Here is a 20,171-nt window from a genome sequence, read left to right as displayed (position 1 = left end):
TCTACACAAGAGATAGACAGTAATCAATTAGGAATCTGAGTCTGCTGTAGTACAGTTTTTCCACATCCAAAGTGGCAGTTATGGTTGATATTCAATAAAATAATAAACCTCACCTGTTCACAGGTTTAACAGCCTGGGTTTCCCTCTGAAGGTCCTCTCCCAGGTCTCTATCAGTAGAACCACTGGAGGCCCTCTCAGGCAGGGGGCTGGAGTTACTGTCTGTACCCAGGTTATCGGCTCTCTTCATGGGGAGGCCCTCCTCGCTCTGATGGGTGACCTGGGTCCCAGGCTGCTGCAAGGTTTTCTTTAGAAGCTTGGGGATTGGAGATGGCTCTGTGTGAATAGTTTAGTTTATTAAGATCCCCATTAGCTACTGCACATGCAGATACTCTTCCTGGGGTCGACATAAAACGTACAAATACATGACAAAGTACAGAACAGTTATAGACATGAACAACATAAGATATTACATTAAATTGGAAAGACACCAAGAGACAACAAAAATACTATTTACACACTATTCATATACACTGAACAAAAATATAAACGCAACATGCAACAATTTCAAAGATTTTACAGGACATCAGTCAATTTAAATAAATTCATTAGGCCCTAATCTAGGGATTTCACATGACTGGGAATACAGATATCCATCTGTTGGTCACAGATACCTTTTTTAAAAACTTAGGGGCGTGGATCAGAAAACCAGTCAGTATCTGGTGTGACCACCATTTGCCTCATGCAGCGCGACACATCTCCTTCGCATAAAGTTGATCAGGCTGTTGATGGTGGCCTGTGGAAAGTTGTCCCACTCCTCTTCAATGGCTGTGCAAAGTTTCTGGATATTGACGGGAACTGGAACACGCTGTCGTACACATACAGATACAGAGCATCTCAAACATGCTCAATGGGTGACATGTCTGGTGAGTATGCAGGCCATGGAAGAACTGGGACTTTCAACTTCCAGGAATTGTGTACAGATCCTTGCGACATGGGGCTGTGCATTATCATGCTGACACATGAGGTGATGGCGGCGGATGAATGGCATGACAACGGGCCTCAGGATCTCATCACGGTATTTCTGTGCATTCAAATTCCCATCGATAAAATGCAATTGCGTTCATTGTCCGTAGCTTATGCCTGCCCATACCATAACCCCACCGCCACCAGAGGGCACTCTGTTCACAACGTTGACATCAGCAATCCGCTCACCCACACGACACCATACACGCTGTCTGCCATCTGCCCGGTACAGTTGAATCCGGGATTAATCTGTGAAGAGCACACTTCTCCAGGACCCTGTATTAGCTTCCCTTAGACGGTTTCTGACAGTTTGTGCAAAAATTCTTCATTGTGCAAACCCACAGCTTCATCAGCTGTCCGGGTGGCTGGTCTCAGACGATCCCGCAGGTGAAGAAGCCGGATGTGGAGGTCCTGGGCTGGCGTGGTTACACGTGGTCTGCGGTTGTGAGGCCTGTTGGACTTACTGCCAAATTCTCTAAAAACGACTTTGGAGGTGGCTTATGGTAGATAGATTAACATTAAATTATCTGGCAACAGCTCTGATGGACATTCCTGCAGTCAGCATACCAATTGCACTTTCCCTCAAAACTTGAGACATCTGTGGCATCGTGTTGTGTGACAAAAGTGCACATTTTAGAGTGGTGTTTTATTGTCCCCAGCACAAGGTGCACCTGTGTAATGATCATGCTGTTTAATAATCTTCTTGATATGCAACACCTATCAGGTGGATGGATTATCTTGGCAAAGGAGAAATGCTCACAAAGAGGGATGTAAACAAATTTGTGCACAAAAGTTGAGAGAAATAAGCTTTTTGTGCGTATTGAACATTTCTGGGATCTTTTATTTCAGCTCATGAAACATGGGACCAACACTTTACATGTTGCTTTTATATTTTTGTTGAGTGTACATATTCATATATACAGTACAGTTAAATTAGATCTTTAGAAAGAGGAGAGGCGCTGTGATACAATACTGTGTTTTTCATCTGTTTTTTAAAGCTAAACTTGCTTTTTGCCTGAGTAATCTCTGGTGGCAGAGCATTCCACGATGACATGGTTTTATACACAACTGATGGACGCATTAAATATGTTTTTGGCTTGGGTACCGTGAAGAAACCCATAGTGGCGTGTCTGGTGGGGTATATATGTCTGTTTGTTGTGCATGGATTATACAAGTAGTTAGTCATTTTCAACACACAAATGTTTCTTAAAAAGACTAGAAGAGAAGTAGTCAATTTCTCCTCAACCATGAAACGCTATCAAGCATGTTGTTGATGTTAGTTCTGTGTGTGCAGTTAAGGGTAAGGCTTGCTGCTTTGTTTTGAGCCATATGCAGCATTGCTAGGTCTTCCTTTGATGCACCTGACCCTATTCCTGGACAGTAATCAAAATGGAACCAGATCAAAGCCTGAAGAACTAGTACAGTTCATCTTTGTGTCAAAAACGCAGAACATCTTTTTATAACAGACATACCCCTCCCCATCTTCACAACAACTTTGTCAATATGACTTGACCATGATAACTGACCATCCAATGTTACTCCTAGGATTTCAGCTTCTTCAACTTGTTCAATGGTCTCACCCTTTAATGACAGCTCCAGTTGAGATTTAGGTCTAAGAGAATGCTTTGAACCAAATACAATGTTTTTGATTTGAGATGTATAGTATTTAAGACCAGTTTATTGTTAATTACCCATTCTGACACGGACTGTAACTCCTTGTTAAGATTCTCAGTGAGCTCATTGGCTGTAGGTGCTGATATGTAGAGTGTGCAATCATCAGCATACATAGTAATTTCTGATTCTTGTAAGTGGCAAATCATTTGTAAAAATAGAGAAGAGTAACGGCCCAAGGCAACTGCCCTGACGGATACCGCACTGTACATACCTGAGAAGCTTCCCTTGAAGAATACTCCCTGAGTTCTATTGGATAAGTAACTCTCCAACTGTGTGATGGCAGGTGATGTAAAGCCATAACAAGTGAGTTTTTTTTCAATAACAATTTACAGTGAGGGAAAAAAGTATTTGATCCCCTGCTGATTTTGTACGTTTGCCCACTGACAAAGAAATTATCAGTCTATAATTTTAATGGTAGGTTTATTTGAACAGTGAGAGACAGAATAACAACAAATAAATCCAGAAAAACGCATGTCAAAAATGTTATAAATTGATTTGAATTTTAATGAGGGAAATAAGTATTTGACCCCCTCTCAATCAGAAAGATTTCTGGCTCCCAGGTGTCTTTTATACAAGTAACGAGCTGAGATTAGGAGCACACTCTTAAAGGGAGTGCTCCTAATCTCAGCTTGTTACCTGTATAAAAGACACCTGTCCACAGAAGCAATCAATCAATCAGATTCCAAACTCTCCACCATGGCCAAGACCAAAGAGCTCTCCAAGGATGTCAGGGACAAGATTGTAGACCTACACAAGGCTGGAATGGGCTACAAGACCATCGCCAAGCAGCTTGTTGAGAAGGTGACAACAGTTGGTGCAATTATTCGCAAATGGAACACAAAAGCACTGTCAATCTCCCTCAGCCTGGGGCTCCATGCAAGATCTCACCTCGTGGAGTTGCAATGATCATGAGAATGGTGAGGAATCAGCCCAGAACTACACGGGAGGATCTTGTCAATGATCTCAAGGCAGCTGGGACCATAGTCACCAAGAAAACAGTTGGTAACACACTACGCCGTGAAGGACTGAAATCCTGCAGCGCCCGCAAGGTCCCCCTGCTCAAGAAAGCACATATACATGCCCGTCTGAAGTTTGCCAATGAACATCTGAATCATTCAGAGGAGAACTGGGTGAAAGTGTTGTGGTCAGATGAGACCAAAATCGAGCTCTTTGGCATCAACTCAACTCGCCGTGTTTGGAGGAGGAGGAATGCTGCCTATGACCCCAAGAACACCATCCCCACCGTCAAACATGGAGGTGGAAACATTATGCTTTGGGGGTGTTTTTCTGCTAAGGGGACAGGACAACTTCACGGCATCAAAGGGACGATGGACGGGGCCATGTACCGTCAAATCTTGGGTGAGAACCTCCTTCCCTCAGCCAGGGCATTGAAAATGGGTCGTGGATGGGTATTCCAGCATGACAATGACCCAAAACACACGGCCAAGGCAACAAAGGAGTGGCTCAAGAAGAAGCACATTAAGGTCCTGGAGTGGCCTAGCCAGTCTCCAGACCTTAATCCCATAGAACATCTGTGGAGGGAGCTGAAGGTTCGAGTTGCCAAACGTCAGCCTCGAAACCTTAATGACTTGGAGAAGATCTGAAAGAGGAGTGGGACAAAATCCCTCCTGAGATGTGTGCAAACCTGGTGGCCAACTACAAGAAACGTCTGACCTCTGTGATTGCCAACAAGGGTTTTGCCACCAAGTAATAAGTCATGTTTTGCAGAGGGGTCAAATACTTATTTCCCTCATTAAAATGCAAATCAATTTATAACATTTTTGACATGCGTTTTTCTGGATATATTTGTTGTTATTCTGTCTCTCACTGTTCAAATAAACCTACCATTAAAATTATAGACTGATCATGTCTTTGTCAGTGGGCAAACGTACAAAATCAGCAGGGGATCAAATACTTTTTTCCCTCACTGTATGATCAATAACATCAAAGGCTGCACTGAAATCTAACAATACAGCTTCAACTATCATCTTATTATTCCTTTATTTTAGCCAATCATCAGACATCCGAGTCAGTGCAGTATAAGTTGAGTACCCTTCTCTATATGCATGCTGAAAGTCAGTAGTTAACTTGTTCTTTGAAAAATAGCATTGTATTTGTTCAAACACAATTTTCTCCTTCAGATCACTCAGAACAGGCAGCAAAATGATTGGGTGGCTGTTAGAGCCAGCAAAGGTTGCTTTACTATTTTTAGGTAGTGGAATTATTTCCACGCATGTGGACACACATACTGCCTTAGGCTTTGGTTAAAGACATAGCAAATAGGGGTGGTGCACAGTCTGCTACCATTTTCAATAGTTTCCCATCTAGGTTGTCTATACCTGGTGGCTTATCATTATTGATGGATAACAGGTGCATGTTTGTCAACAATTGGAGACGGAATCAGACTGACCAGGTACAGTAGGACGGTTCCTTCTGGCCCCACCAGTTGAAGCTGTATCTGAAGATGCACCCTGATCAGTGGTGAATGTGTGTTCTTTGGAGACGTCTTCACACATGAGTGGAGGGGCGTTAGAGGTACTAGACTCCACATCCTGAGCTGACGTAAGCTGCCCTTGGTGTGGTTCTTCTTCCTCAAGGTGGGCCTGTGGGTCTCCGTGTTCATTCCTGTCAAGTGATCCCCCTCTGGTGATGGGAGGCAGCCCCTGGTCCCGTTGGGGCCTTGGACCAGGACCAGCCTGGCTGGATAAAGTTGAGAGAGGCTGGTCCTTTCTGGAGCCAGGCTGGCTGGATAGTGCCATGAGCAGAGGAGAGCTACACACATTGTCCCCTGCCGGCCGCTGGCTCTGACTCCTGCTCAGCCCTGCCCCTGTCTTCTCCTTGATCTTCTTGGTCCCTCTTTTCCCAGAACTCCCACTCTTGTCCCTCTTCCTGAGGAGGAAGCGAGGCAAGGTGCCCATGTGGGTGTAGTTGTCGCTGGAGCGGGCATAGCTGGAGGTGCATGGATGCATCATATCCATGTCGTCAACAAACGTCTCCGCAGCGATGGGGGAGGATACCATGTCCAGAGCCCCATCAGGCTCGGAGGAGGAGGACTTGGAGTTGGATTTGTCAGACAATGAGCTGCGGCGGAAGGAGAGGTTAGGGAAAATCCCGAACCACTTTAAACCTGTTGAGGGAGGGGGCGAGACAGACAGATAATATGTCATACATTTACAGTAGTACCCTGGAATGCTCTTAAAATAAAATTCCACTCAAAGACTTTTGGTATTTGTTTCATTAATCCATTGTTGATATAGTCCCAAAATGTTTTACATGTCAGCAATCAAGTTTTCAAGATATATAACTTTTAAAATAAAGAAATACAGCCGGTATGAAGATGTTTTGTACACTCAGTGTATATCTCTTTTGTATATAGTCTATTGTCTTTGTTTTCCTCACATTATTGGTTATATACCCTGTTTAAGTGTTCTAGAATGTTGACTGTGTTCTAGAATGTTTGGAACGTGACCCCCTGTGCTGGGTTGTTGGAGTGCAAGAGGTGATTGCTGGCATGTTGTTCAAAGCTGTTCAAAGTTAACAGTATAACATGGTCAGATTCAGAGTTGGTGGGAGAGCCAGAACAGCCTCTCAGGGCCCAGGGGAACAATACATAAACACTGGGCAGGAATGGAAACAGCTTGTCTTATGTGTATGAGCTAACTGGTTCTTTTGAAATAATTATTTAAATGTAATTATTGAATATTGAGGAAGATGGTGTGTTAAGATAGGGGGCCCAGCACTAGCAGCATATGCATATTTAGTTTGTGTGGAGCAGCAACAGTTGAGACAGTAGATCAGGTGCAAAATAGGTGGTAGGCTATTTAGTCTATATACAGTGAAGGTGATGGAGAAGACTGGATCTGGAGTTGTATTCACAAAAATGTACAAATGGCAACAATGACTTAAGGGCCCAGTGCAGTCAAAAATGTGATTTCCCTTTGTTTTATATATATTTCCACACTATGAGGTTAGAATAATATTGTGAAATTGACAAAATGATGATAATGCCCTTTTAGTGTAAGAGCTGTTCGAAAAGACCGCCTGAAATCTTTGCCTGTTTTGGTTGGATGGAGTTTTGGACTGCATGGTGACATCACCAGGTGGTAAATTATTTAATAGACCAATAGGAAAGAGAGTTTTCCCCTCCTCACTCAGACCACTCCCCAAAAATGTAGAGTACTTGGCCAAAACTAGAATAACGTGAGTAAAGTAGGCCTACAAAGGCAAAAGTGCCTCAAGGACAAAATAACGTCCATCTGAGTAGGCCAGCGGTTCTCAGACTTTTTGGGTCCGGGGACCCCTTTTGTGATAGCAAATTCATAATCAGAACAACTCGAGCGAGATAAAAATAGCATATTCACAGCAGATTCTCCAGTGTTAAATCAATACTGAGAGTGTTAAATCAACCCTGAAAGATTGGGACCATATGCACACTGGAACCAGGGTTAAATTAACACACTGCTTAGTTAATAAGAGTCTATTGACACATCCGTGCGTCAATCTAAGTAACATAATCAAAAAATCCTCATAAAAATCCATCGGTTTAAACTAGAGATATCTGTTTCGCATGGGCTGCTTCTCAATCCACTGCTTCCGTCTATGTCAGCCTTCTGCATCTGCCGTGGAAAGTGGCAGAGCTACAGCGCTGTTTGTCAGACCAGGAGACATCCTGAAAATCTATCTTCGCACGAAAACGTCTGTAACGTCAGAGCGGTTTGGCCTACAAACTAATATGACCACTCTAAGATTCTCATGAACACCATTTTGCTCTAACAACCCCACAAGTGTCATGGGACTCCTCTGAAGGTACTGGTTAAACCAAAAAAAAGGGGTTAAATATGTGTCCAAAAAACAATGATATTTCACTTCTAAACCTTACTCCTTATGATTTTTTTTATAATGTCTGTTTTGCCATTTATTAATGTGTTATTCAATGCGTTTCTATGGGCTACAGAAGGTCCTAAAATTCTAAATAAAATAACGGAATTATCCATGGTATGACCATCTTAAAACAATTCCATATGTTAGCTTAGTAGAACCCCCCCCCCCCCCCCCCCTCCCAAAGTGTAGACTTTTAGAGGTTAAAACCTTATTCCAATATTTCCTAGAGTGCCTTGCTTTTCGATTGAATTGTAGAGTTACCACCCATGACTGTATTTGTTAGTGCAGTGGTTCCAAAACTAGGGGTCGCATCCCCATGTTGAGTCGCTTGATATGAAAATGGGGTCGCAGGAGAATCTCTAATATCCTGAAGAAAAAAACCACATACAAAAATATATATATATATATATATATATATTATAATATCGTCTCTGTATCTCAAAATCATTGTAATGTGGTTAACCTTAAAAATCGAAATAAAACGTTATTCAAATATAAAATATAAAATTCAACCAGAGAGTGCCCTTAGATCATGGGAAAAGGACACATTTGACTGTTGCACTTGAATCATTCCCACATTGAATGGCTAGGCCTGCTACGCTATGAAACCACACACTATTGCAGAGACTTTACCGGCCGCAATTGATATGGTGAAAACAATATATGGGGAGGCAGAGGCACAAAAACCCACATCTATACCTTTGTCAGATAACACTGTTAAACGAAGAATGTATGCTATTGCTAGCAGTCAAGAGGAAACTGACTGAATGACTCAAAAACTCCCCAGCTTATGCTCTCCAAATAGGCGTTAGCTGTGAGGGCTGAGATGCCCATGCATTGACTTTTGTTCGCTATACACGTCGGGGGATGCTATTCACAGGGACATTATTGTTCTGTCTCACGATTCCCGACCATGAAATGGCACAGGGGATGTTCAGTGTTCTGCGTGGCTATTTTGACGAAAATTGATTCCATGGGATCGAATGGTGGGCTTTTGCACAGATGGGGCTCCATCTACAGTATGGGGGACGGCGGGCAGGACTCTGCACTCTAGTTATGAATGTGTCTCCCTCTGCCATATGGACGCGTTGTATTATACACCGAGAGCAACTGGTGGTGAAAGAGCTGAGTACAGAACTCTGAAATATACTTCAGCAGGTAACTTTGATTGTAAACTACATCAAACCACGTCCACTGCTCGCACGCATGTTCGCAAAACTATGTGGAGATATGGGATCAGAGCATGACAATGTTCTATTTCATACTAGGTTAGGTGGCTTTCGAGGAGGAGTGTTGGAAATATTTTTTGCATTGAGAGAGCAACTGTTGTCATTCACAATGGAAGTAAAAAAAAAATGAAATGTGTCTCCTTGCCTATGTAACAGACATATATTTGGGAAACTGAACGAACTGAAAGCAAGCATGCAGGGGAAATACAAAAGCATTCTACAAATGAGTGACTGAATCAGTGGATTCAGAGGAAATAATTCTTATTGGAAAGTCTTTCAAAAGCGAACCATGCCCCCTTCCCTCGGCTGTGCATGTTTCTAACAGAAAACAGCATCAGTAAATGTCCCACACGAGTGATGACTGCTCACCTCCAACGCTTGGAACAGCACTTTAGGACCTACTTCCCAATCCGTTTGACTGTGATTCTGGCTCAGTTGACATGCTGTCATGTGACCGAATGCATTCATGGGTCACTACGGAGGAGTTTTGGTTCCTGACTCAAAGGGAATAATACTCTGTCGTCTCCCTCTGACCATTAATGCCGCGTTCAAAACAACTGGGAACTCAGAAATCTCCGACTTCAGTGCGTTCAAGACAACTGGGAAGTTGTAAAAAAACGAACTCCAGCTGTGAAAAAAAGTTTTGAACGGTCATCCAGCTCGGAATTCCAACTTGGGAACTTGGGCCTCTTTCTAGAGCTCCGACTTTCTGACCTGAAGATCACTGACATCATGATTTGACCTCGTATTTTTCCGAGTTCCCAGTTGTCTTGAAACACCATAAAACTGATGGTATCCTTCGCCAGCTCCTATCTGTGTGAAGCTGAATTCAGTGCTCTCGTCTGTATTAAAACCAAATATCGATCCAGGTTGGATGTGACAGCAGAGATGAGGTGCGCACTGTCGACCATGCACCCTGACTTGAGAAGCTCTGACGCGACATGCATCAAGCACACCCATCTCATTAGTGGTGGCGACATAAGATACTTTATGTCAGACTAATTTGCAATTGAATGTCATAACCCCACATTAAAAGGGCCTGAAACTCATACACATAACTGTGAACCAAAACCACACCCATCATTATCATATTTCCCAGCATGCACAATTTTTGAATTGTTAGTTTCAATATCTATGTTTGTGCATGAACATTGATTGATTAATTAATCTTATGCTACCCAAATATAAATGACATACATTTTCTAAACTAATCCAATATGTTACTTGGACATATTGCACCCATTACTGAAATGGTTGTTCTAGTTTAGTCTTCCCAACCTTGGCAATCATTTTGAATGCAGGGCATCATATTACATCAGTGAAGTGCGCACTTGGCTCAAGTAATGTAGTCTCCTGAGTGGCGCAGTGGTCTAAGGCACTGCATCGCAGTGCTAGCTGTGCCACTAGAGATCCTGGTTCGAATCCAGGCTCTGTCGTGACCGTGAGACCCATGGGGCGGCGCACAATTGGCCCAGCGTCGTCCAGGGTATGGGAGGGAATGGCCGGCAGGGATGTAGCTCAGTTGGTAGAGCATGGCGTTTGCAACGCCAGGGTTGTGGGTTCGATTCCCAAGGGGGGCCAGTATGAAAAAAATAAATAATAATAATGTATGCACTAACTGTAAGTCGCTCTGGATAAGAGCGTCTGCTAAATGACTAAAATGTAAATGTGAACAGGATGGATCAGTGGTGGCGATTGAGAGTTTTTTGGAGAATGGTTGTGTCACTGCTCGCAAAATGTTGGTGCCCGGAGAAGACAAGTTTCCGAGGTAAGCAGGACGATTATGAGATGTAGTTACGTCAGAACGGAACCGGGCCGCAAGCAAAGTCATGAGAAGAGGAATAGTGGGACAGGGATACAGAAAGAGGAATGGAGGAGAAAAAAGAGGAAGAAGAGGTCAAAGAGAATGAGGAAAGCAGAGGTTGGATTTGAATTTGAGGAAGATGGCGAGAAAGATGGAGATGGGGTGTCAAAGAAGATTGGTGTCAAGTGCAAACAGAGTGAGTTGTGCGCCAGACCGAGTTCTGGAGGTTAAATGGAAGTGAATGAGGGCGAGTTAAGTGAGGTGGAAGGTGTGGTTGTCATGAATCCCGCTTCCTGAGTCAGTTTTTTCCTGAGTTGCCTGTTTTCTGTCTTGGAGTCTGTTTCCTGAGGTTCCTGAACGCACCCTGTCTGGTTGCCGGGCGACGAGGCTAGGCGGGAGATCTCTCGATTACCCGCACCTGCATCTCATCAGCTATCTGCACACCTGGTCCTGATCATCACCTCTCCACTTCATAAGCTCTGACCTGACATCCATTCCCTGCCGTATCGTTAGCCATGAACAGTATGTTATGTCAGCGTATCAGCCTCAAGTTTACTAGAGTTAGTTTTGTTGTTCTGTACTTTTTGCTTGCCATGTGCTCATCTCCGTTTACTCTGTCTACAGTCATTCTCCCGGAACATTCACCCCACACCTGCCTGGTCGTCGGTGGCTTCTGTGACACCATTGGATCTGCCTATTCACTCCCACCAACTCACCTCCGCTGCCCGCTCCGTCTCCTGGATTATTCTGCTTCCACATTTGAGTCTGTAAATAAATACTCACCTTCGTTCTACTCACCTTGTCCTGGTCTGCTTCTGGGTTCTGTTTTAGAGAATCGTGACAGTGGTGAAGAGCTCAGAGCCCGAGCCTGGCATCTATGGACGTGATAAAGAATAATCTGGTCCAGTAGAAGTGACATTTTTGGAGAAAGTCGATCCTTTCCTTTTGGCGGATCCATTTGTGGTTTCAGGGTGGGTGGGAAAGGAGTTTGGTGCAGTTGAATCAGCTAAGGTAACCTATAGTGGACTTGTGATATTTGTTTGTGTTTCTTCTGACCAGAGGGAGCGGCCACTTCGTGTCACGCAACTTGGGTCAAGATCTGTTTCTTGCTTTGTTCTTAGGAACAGGGCACCATTGTTAGGAGTGATTTCTGGGGTAGCGTTAAGTGTGGAGGTGGAGCAATTTAAGTTGAAGATTCCTTGTGTTTGTGATGTTTGGTGCGACGCACACCCGGTGGTGAGGAATCACTGTCAGTCCTTTTGAGTTCTGAGTCAGAGTCTTTACGCGACAAAGTCATGTTAGGATATATCAGTTATAACCTGTTAGAGCTTTTGTGCCGAATCCACTGCGCTGTTTCAGGTGCAACCTTTATGGTCATGTCACAGCAGCGTGTAGGAGGGAGATTCCAAGATGTGGAAAGTGTGTGTCAACTGTAGGGGTGCAAGAGAGGCAGGTTGAGGTGTCTAGAGTCAGAGTAGTGCAGAATGTGTCGTGTGCTGAGGCAGTGAAGAAAGTAGAGGAGGATGGGTCAAGGGTGAGGAATCCTGAGTGGATCCCTGTGAGTAGTAGATCTGTACTAGCACAGAGGGATAGGACAACGAGTGATATATGCTTCAATAAGGTTGGCTTCTTAGCGTTCATAGCAACGGTTATCAACTGTACCGCAGAAATGTAAATCACAGAAAATAGATGTTGTGGTGGCAGCTGCAGAGAAGTATTTGGGTATATGAGATTTGACTTCAGACGAATTACAGGGTATGTTTATTATGACTTCTGCAGTGCATGGCTGGACGAACCAAATCTCAGGCACTGGGAAGGAACATTTTAAAGGCCTCTTGGCATCGGAGTGAAGATTTTGCCGTTTTCAAGCTAATTTCCTCCAATTCTACACATTTTGCCATGAGGCAGAGATAAAACTTTGCCATTTTAAAAGCCCAGTGCAGTCAACAACTAGATTTTTCCCTATGTTCTATATATATATATATATATATATATATATATATATATATATATATGTATCCACACTATGAGGCTGGAATAATACTGTGAAATTATGAAAATTATGATAATGCCCTTTTAGTGTAAGAGCTGTTTGAAAAGACCACCTGAAATTTCAGCCTATTTTGATGGGATGGAGTTTTGGCCTGCCTGGCGGTAAATTAGTTAATAGACCAGTAAGAAAGAGAGTTCCAAACCTCTCTGCCAATAACAGCTAGTTTTCCCCTCCCCAGTCAGACCACTCCCAGACAGTCCTAGCAAAATTATTGCTTGAGAAATTGCTCTTTGTTAAGAATAAATTTTTGTTTCTTTTTGACAATTTATATTGAAAATAATCACAGTAACGTACTTAAATGTTACCCAGAAATGATTTGATATTGCGATTAAAAACGTCTGCAATGGGCCTTTAAAGCTTGAAGTAACCCTTACCTGAACCATTTTACATTTGCAAGCCACTGCTAATTCAGAGGCTTTCCTCAATTGGCCTAGACCAGGCTGCATGTAACTGGTTTAAAAATTACTTGACAGATAGAAGTCGATGTATATCTACTGATGGTGTTAAATCAGGTTTCCTGGATATTACGAAAGGTGTCCCGCAGGGGTCGATTCTGGGTCCTGTACTTTTTACTGTTTACATTAACAAACACTTGTATGCCGATGATACTGTTGTGGATGCTATTGCCACCTTGGTTGACCAGGCTCTATCTGAACTACAGTCTGCCTTCATTGTATTACAGAAAAACTTGATTGACCTGAAATGAGTACTGAATGCAGGTAAAAACTAAGTATATGTTGTTCTCTGGAGCACATAAAAATAAGTCTGATGATTTAAGCATATGTACTTTGGATGGTGTCCATATTGATCGTGTCCCTGCTTAGAATAAAAATTAGAATAAAGTTAGAATAAAAATGGGCTTCTTCTATAGAAATAGGTCCTGCCTCTCGCTAGTAATAGTAGAAAGCATATTATTCAGTCGACTTTCCTATCGGTCTTAAACTATGGCAACATAATCTACACTGCTAAAAAATAAAGGGAACACTAAAATAACACATCCTAGATCTGAATGAATGAAATAATCTTATTAAATACTTTTTTCTTTACATAGTTGAATGTGCTGACAACAAAATCACACAAAAATTGGAAATGGAAATCAAATTTATCAACCCATGGAGGTCTGGATTTGGAGTCACCCTCAAAATTAAAGTGGAAAACCACACTACAGGCTGATCCAACTTTGATGTAATGTCCTTAAAACAAGTCAAAATGAGGCTCAGTAGTGTGTGTGGCCTCCACGTGCCTGTATGACCTCCCTACAATGCCTGGGCATGCTCCTGATGAGGTGGCGGATGGTCTCCTGAGGGATCTCCTCCCAGACCTGGACTAAAGCATCCGCCAACTCCTGGACAGTCTGTGGTGCAACGTGGCGTTGGTGGATGGAGCGAGACATGATGTCCCAGATGTGCTCAATTGGATTCAGTTCTGGGGAACGGGCGGGCCAGTCCATAGCATCTATGCCTTCCTCTTGCAGGAACTGCTGACACACTCCAGCCACATGAGGTCTAGCATTGTCTTGCATTAGGAGGAACCCATGGCCAACCGCACCAGCATATGGTCTCACAAGGGGTCTGAGGATCTCATCTCGGTACCTAATGGCAGTCAGGCTACCTCTGGCGAGCACATGGAGGGCTGTGCGGCCCCCCAAAGAAATGCCACCCCACACCATGACTGACCCACTGCCAAACCGGTCATGCTGGAGGATGTTGCAGGCAGCAGAACGTTCTCCACGGCGTCTCCCGACTCTGTCACGTCTGTCACGTGCTCAGTGTGAACCTGCTTTCATCTGTGAAGAGCACAGGGCGCCAGTGGCAAATTTGCCAATCTTGGTGTTCTCTGGCAAATGCCAAACGTCCTGCACGGTGTTGGGCTGTAAGCACAACCCCCACCTGTGGACGTCGGGCCCTCATACCACCCTCATGGAGTCTGTTTCTGACCGTTTGAGCAGACACATGCACATTTGTGGCCTGCTGGAGGTCATTTTGCAGGGCTCTGGCAGTGCTCCTCCTGCTCCTCCTTGCACAAAGGCGGAGGTAGCAGTCCTGCTGCTGGGTTGTTGCCCTCCTACGGCCTCCTCCACATCTCCTGATGTACTGACCTGTCTCCTGGTAGCGCCTCCATGCTCTGGACACTACGCTGACAGACACAGCAAACCTTCTTGCCACAGCTCGCATTGATGTGCCATCCTGGATGAGCTGCACTACCTGAGCCACTTGTGTGGGTTGTAGACTCCGTCTCATGCTACCACTAGAGTGAAAGCACCGCCAGCATTCAAAAGTGACCAAAACATCAGCCAGGAAGCATAGGAACTGAGAAGTGGTCTGTGGTCACCACCTGCAAAACCAGTCCTTTATTGAGGGTGTCTTGCTAATTGCCTATAATTTCCACCTGTTGTCTATTCCATTTGCACAACAGCATGTGAAATGTATTGTCAATCAGTGTTGCTTCCTAAGTGGACAGTTTGATTTCACAGAAGTGTGATTGACTTGGAGTTACATTGTGTTGTTTAAGTGTTCCCTTAATTATTTTGAGCAGTGTATATGAACGCAGCTGCCACTTCATTAAAGCCGTTAGATGCAGTTTATCATAGCACACTGCGCTTTATTACGGCCGACAATATTTGTACTCATCACTGCATTCTCTACCAGAAAGTTGGTTGGCCCTCTTTGATGTCACGTAGGTTGATACATTGCTATGTTTTCATTTATAAAGCCCTTTTACAAAAAGTCCCACTGTACCTAACATCATTACTAAACTTTCGAGAAATGAGTTACCACACCCGGTCTCTACTGAGTTAGGTAAATCAGCTTTTAGTTTTCTTGCACCTTATTTGTGGAACAATCTTCAAAATGTTCTTAAATTTGATGTTCTGGTGCCTCTATGGCAATTCAGAAAGCTGATTGAGGCCCTTATTCCTGACGAATGTGTTTTTCTTTCTGCTTGCATTTTTTATTTATATTTTGATGTGTGTATTTTCTGTAATTTATGTATATCAGGGCTCATCTGTAAAAGAGACCTTGGTCTCAGTATGACTCCCTGATAAATTAAAGGTTAAATAAAATAAAAAATTACAAATAAATGTAAACTTCAATGGGGTAGGGACGTCCCAAGGATTCCAAATAGTAACACGTACTGTGAATAAAGTCGTGAGCTTACCGGTGAGCCAGTTCACAGCGGTGTGGTGTTTAGAACAGTTTGACGTTTCAAACAGAGATGAACACTGCTAAGTAAATGACATGATTACCAGCAAGGTTATTATAGTAAACGAAAACTAATCCGAAAACGAATCATATTTAGTAAAATAAAATAAAATAATTAACAAACCTGTTTGAAAAACTAAAACTATACTGAAACTATTATCTTTGACTGCAAAACTAACTAGAATAAAATAAAACCCATCATAAATTATGTTCAGTTTAATTTTTTTTCCCTCAGCTTTGGGCAAAAATCGAATGGGGTTTTTAATGGGGTTTTTAAAATTTTCTGGGTTTTTCAAGCTACCCCATTCATAGACGCTAACTTCTTTAACGTCTATTGACGATAGTATCTTTTGAGTTTTGTTAAGAGCCCTACGCTTGCTCTAAACATTAACACGCATTGCTTGCGGTACGTTTTGAAAACATAAGGACCATTTTTATAAGTTACATATTTTTTTTCTTTCTACAAACCGCTGAAAACCTTACATACGGAGAACAAGGGTTTTCGAGAGCTAAAATGGGCATGGTTGTGCATCACTATCACTAGCTATCAAGGAAAAAATAATCTAGGTAGCTAAATTGATTGTTCTAATGTGTACTACTAAAGTTAAAAAGCATTGAATTAGTGTAAACCCCTATACATCATTGGCGTAAACATGGGTGAGAGATGGTTTCCTTCCAGCACATTTTTTGCACCAGTCTCAGTGCTATTCCTTTTAAATCCAAGTCACATTGAGATTGACTTTATAATTTAACCCTAACCTAACCTATGACCTGACCCAAGACCTTGGCTACGTTCAGTTGCCAAACGTTCTCGAAAGTTGCAGATAGAAATGCCATGATTAAAGCTGATGTGATTCCTTATTCTACATGTCAGAGGCATGTTTGTTCTACATAGGCTATTTCTATCTGAACATTCCAAAATGTTGCATCCTGCTGAATGTGCCCCTTATGTATGAAAGCGACACATAATTTTCCAGGAAGTAGCCTTGTAGTTCTTTAACATTTGTAGGCTTATTGAATGGTTTTCAATGGGCAAAAACGTAGCGCAATGTTCTTCAGCGCAAAAACTTCATAAAAGGCATCTGGCAGGAGTAAATTCACCCACAAACATTAATATAATGTTATATGTATCTTAAATGTCACCTGCACATCGTATTACTGCTCCCCAGTTGTGAGAAGTGACATCCCAAAAAACACACCAACACTATACAACACAAATGGCTCCCAGTCATGCTTTCTGTCCCTAACACTCAAATTAAAACTGAAACTAAATAAGAAAAAAACGAAATATAAATATGTTTATACAACTATAACTAAATAAAAACTAGCAAATCAGATCTGATTCTGAAAACGAACAAACTAAACTGAATTTCAAATAAAGATCGAAAAACTATAATAACCTTGATTACCAGACTCTGACATTTGTTATTTTACATGAACAAACGCATAATGTTTGAAGGAATTAGCCATAGGTTTGCAAGGGTAATTAACAAAGTTTGTTGCACACACTTAGTCCGTTAGTGTGGGGAGAAATGGAGGGAAAACGTCTCACGTGACATAGCTCACAAGCACATCACATAATGATGATGATGATGCAGTGGTGATAGGGAATGTAGGCCTTGTTGTACTTCCTATTTAGCCTGCGTTTTGATACCTGTGATTTCAGAAAGTGAGGCAACAGTAGGCTACAACATTTTCTAAGTTATAACTGTTCTATATGCTTTTTCTAGACTCCCATGTGTGTTTCTGTGTCCAGACCATTTACTGAGAGAATTCTGATACAGAGAGAACCACCAGAACTAAATATTTCATAGACTCTGAAGGGACAGGACAGGACAGTCAGCACTGTACTGGATAGGAGGATGAAACAAGAACTACTCGTTTTGGCTTTACTTTGTCTTCAAAGAGGCAGTGGCCACTGTTACGTTCCCCAGCAAAAAAACAAAACATTGTCGCTCAAACAGAAGGGGGAACTAAAAAAAGAGTCACTGACAACAACCAAAACGAAACAGGTGGGTTTCTTGGAGGCGTTCTGAAAGACACTCATGGGGGTGTCCACTGAAAGTTGACTAGCAACAACAACTGGGACCTAAAAGACACCCACCCTGAGCGCCCACTAAATTTGCCCAAGAACAGGCTAACAAAATGAAAACACCCCCAGATCAAACTAAAAGACAGGAAGCAAACCACACAGTGGAGCAAAACGGAAACAGCAATATCTGATAAAGGATTGTTCTTTTAGAAATCAAATAGTGAGAGCCAACTAAAAGTGTTAACCCTCCACATCTCTCAACACAAATATCACCTGGGACAGCACAGGTGAAACACCTTCTGACTAACGAGATGACACCAATCGGTGTGCCCAATGTGCTAACGTGCTAATGTCCAACCTCGAAATAGAAATGGAAAAACCAAAGCCTGTAACATCACTAAAGGATACTTTTGTAGCGGTGACATCTTACATATTATCTTACATATTATCTATCTACACTGTAGAGTAAAGCACATTCAAAGGGAACAGTTAACCAATGAAACTGAACTGTTTCCTGTGTGTGCTGCTGCTGCATCTATCTTGGAGGTTCTGTGGTGTGTATGCGCGCACATGTGTGGTATTTTCACACTTCCTCCTCCTCTTCCCCTCAGTGAAGTACAAAAATAAACCTAATTTCTCCATTACACCAGGCTGAGGTCAGGACCTAAGACCAATAATAGCCTATCATATACATGTATATAGCCTATACATTATAATACATCCATACGTAAAAATGTATGCACACATGACTGTAAGTCGCTTTGGATAAAAGCGTCTGCTAAATGGCATATTATTATATTTACATTATAAACTGGGTGGTTCGAGCCCTGAATGCTGATTTGGCTGACAGCCGTGGTATATCAGAACATATACCACGGGTATGACAAAATATAAATTTTTACTGCTCTAATTACATTGGTAACCAGTTTATAATAGCAATAAGGTACCTGGGGTTTGTGGTATATGGCCAATATATCACACCCCCTCAGGCCTTATTGCTTTAGTATATGATGTCAATGGTGTTGTCATGTATATCCCTGCTACATGGTCTATAGTCATGACTCATGTTATTGTCACGGATCCCCCCGGTACTGCTGCTCATTCTGTTCACCAGCTCCGGAGGTCTACGTCACCGGCCTTCTAGGTGTCACTGAACTAGATCATTACCACCAACCCCGGACTGTCTTGTCTCATTACGCACACCTGGTTCCCATTCCCCCTGATTAGTATGTGTATATATGTGCCCTCTGTTCTCCATTGTCCTTGTCGATTATTGTCCCATGTCCGTTGGTCTCGTGAGTACTTTGTATCACGGGTTACATACCGTGGAATTGTGCACTTGTTATTACGGGTCTCGTCCCGTGTATTATTTAGAGGTTTACACCTCGCTCTTTTGTTTGGGTTACATCCCTTTGTTATATATATATACGTGTTTGTTTTGGGCTTCGTCCCCATCGTTTTTTCATGACGTACCTTGTGTTGGGTGGAGTAAAATAAAACCCCTATTACGTATTCCTGCGCCTGTCTCCTATCATTCATTATACAACGTGACAGTTATTGCAATGGTATAGGCTAGTAGCTGTAGCACATCCTTCCACTAGATCAGGAGAAGTGCATTATTTACTATGTCGCTCTTCATTTATTCATCAGAAAGAAGCCCTTATCTAGGTCAGTCTAAAAAGATAGATGTTACACTGTAGATATTTTGTGTTATACTGTCTAATGCTTTATTTGCATGAGACCAGTGAGAGGAATGGCAGATGGCTCAAACACAGATATCTGCTTACTACTGTCACCAGCATGACGTAATCGTAAGAGAGGTGCATTTAGTTTATGATTAATGTGAATCATCAGTCTCCAACCACACACACGCACATGCACACACACACACACACTGAAGTGGTACTCCACACACACTGTAGTAGGCTACTCACTCAGTTTCCGTTTCCCGCTCATGGTGTGGCTGTGGGGTCCAACTTCAGGCTTACTGACTAACTGGCTCAGGGGGGAAGAGAGCAGAGAGCTACTGGATCTCCGGTGCCAAGTAGACTGTCTTTAAGAACAGGAACCAACCACTCCTTTAACCAACCAACCTCTCCTCTATCTAGCCAGAGTTCAGTTCCGCTCCACAACGCAGATGTGTAAATGTATGCATGCAGAAGAACCTGTGTAGACAGGCCTCTGTGCTTCCTGTGTTGGCCAGTGGGAGTAGGTGACAGGGAGGTGAGAGTAGAAGAGTCTGTAGCCTGTCACTGTATTGTGGCTATACAGAAAA

The 20,171-nt window shown here is 42.7% G+C and overlaps 1 pseudogene across 1 annotated transcript in view; it reads right to left on the bottom strand.

The window, feature by feature from the left end:
• LOC311128690 (SH2 domain-containing protein 3C-like) overlaps positions 1-19,852 on the bottom strand; it is an 82,247-nt pseudogene extending 62,395 nt beyond the window's left edge. Inside the window, exons 1-3 of the transcript in view lie at positions 19,831-19,852; positions 5,084-5,824; positions 114-333 (exon numbers count right to left, since the gene is read on the bottom strand). The product of the transcript in view is annotated as an SH2 domain-containing protein 3C-like (transcript). The remainder of the gene's footprint in view (positions 1-113; positions 334-5,083; positions 5,825-19,830) is intronic.
• Positions 19,853-20,171: the final 319 nt, after the last annotated feature.

This window comes from Coregonus lavaretus (genome assembly GCF_964263955.1).
Source record: "Coregonus lavaretus genome assembly, chromosome: 4".
Taxonomy (NCBI): domain Eukaryota; kingdom Metazoa; phylum Chordata; class Actinopteri; order Salmoniformes; family Salmonidae; genus Coregonus; species Coregonus lavaretus.
Note: the sequence above shows the minus strand (reverse complement) of the source record. Positions and strands in the feature narration are given on the sequence as shown.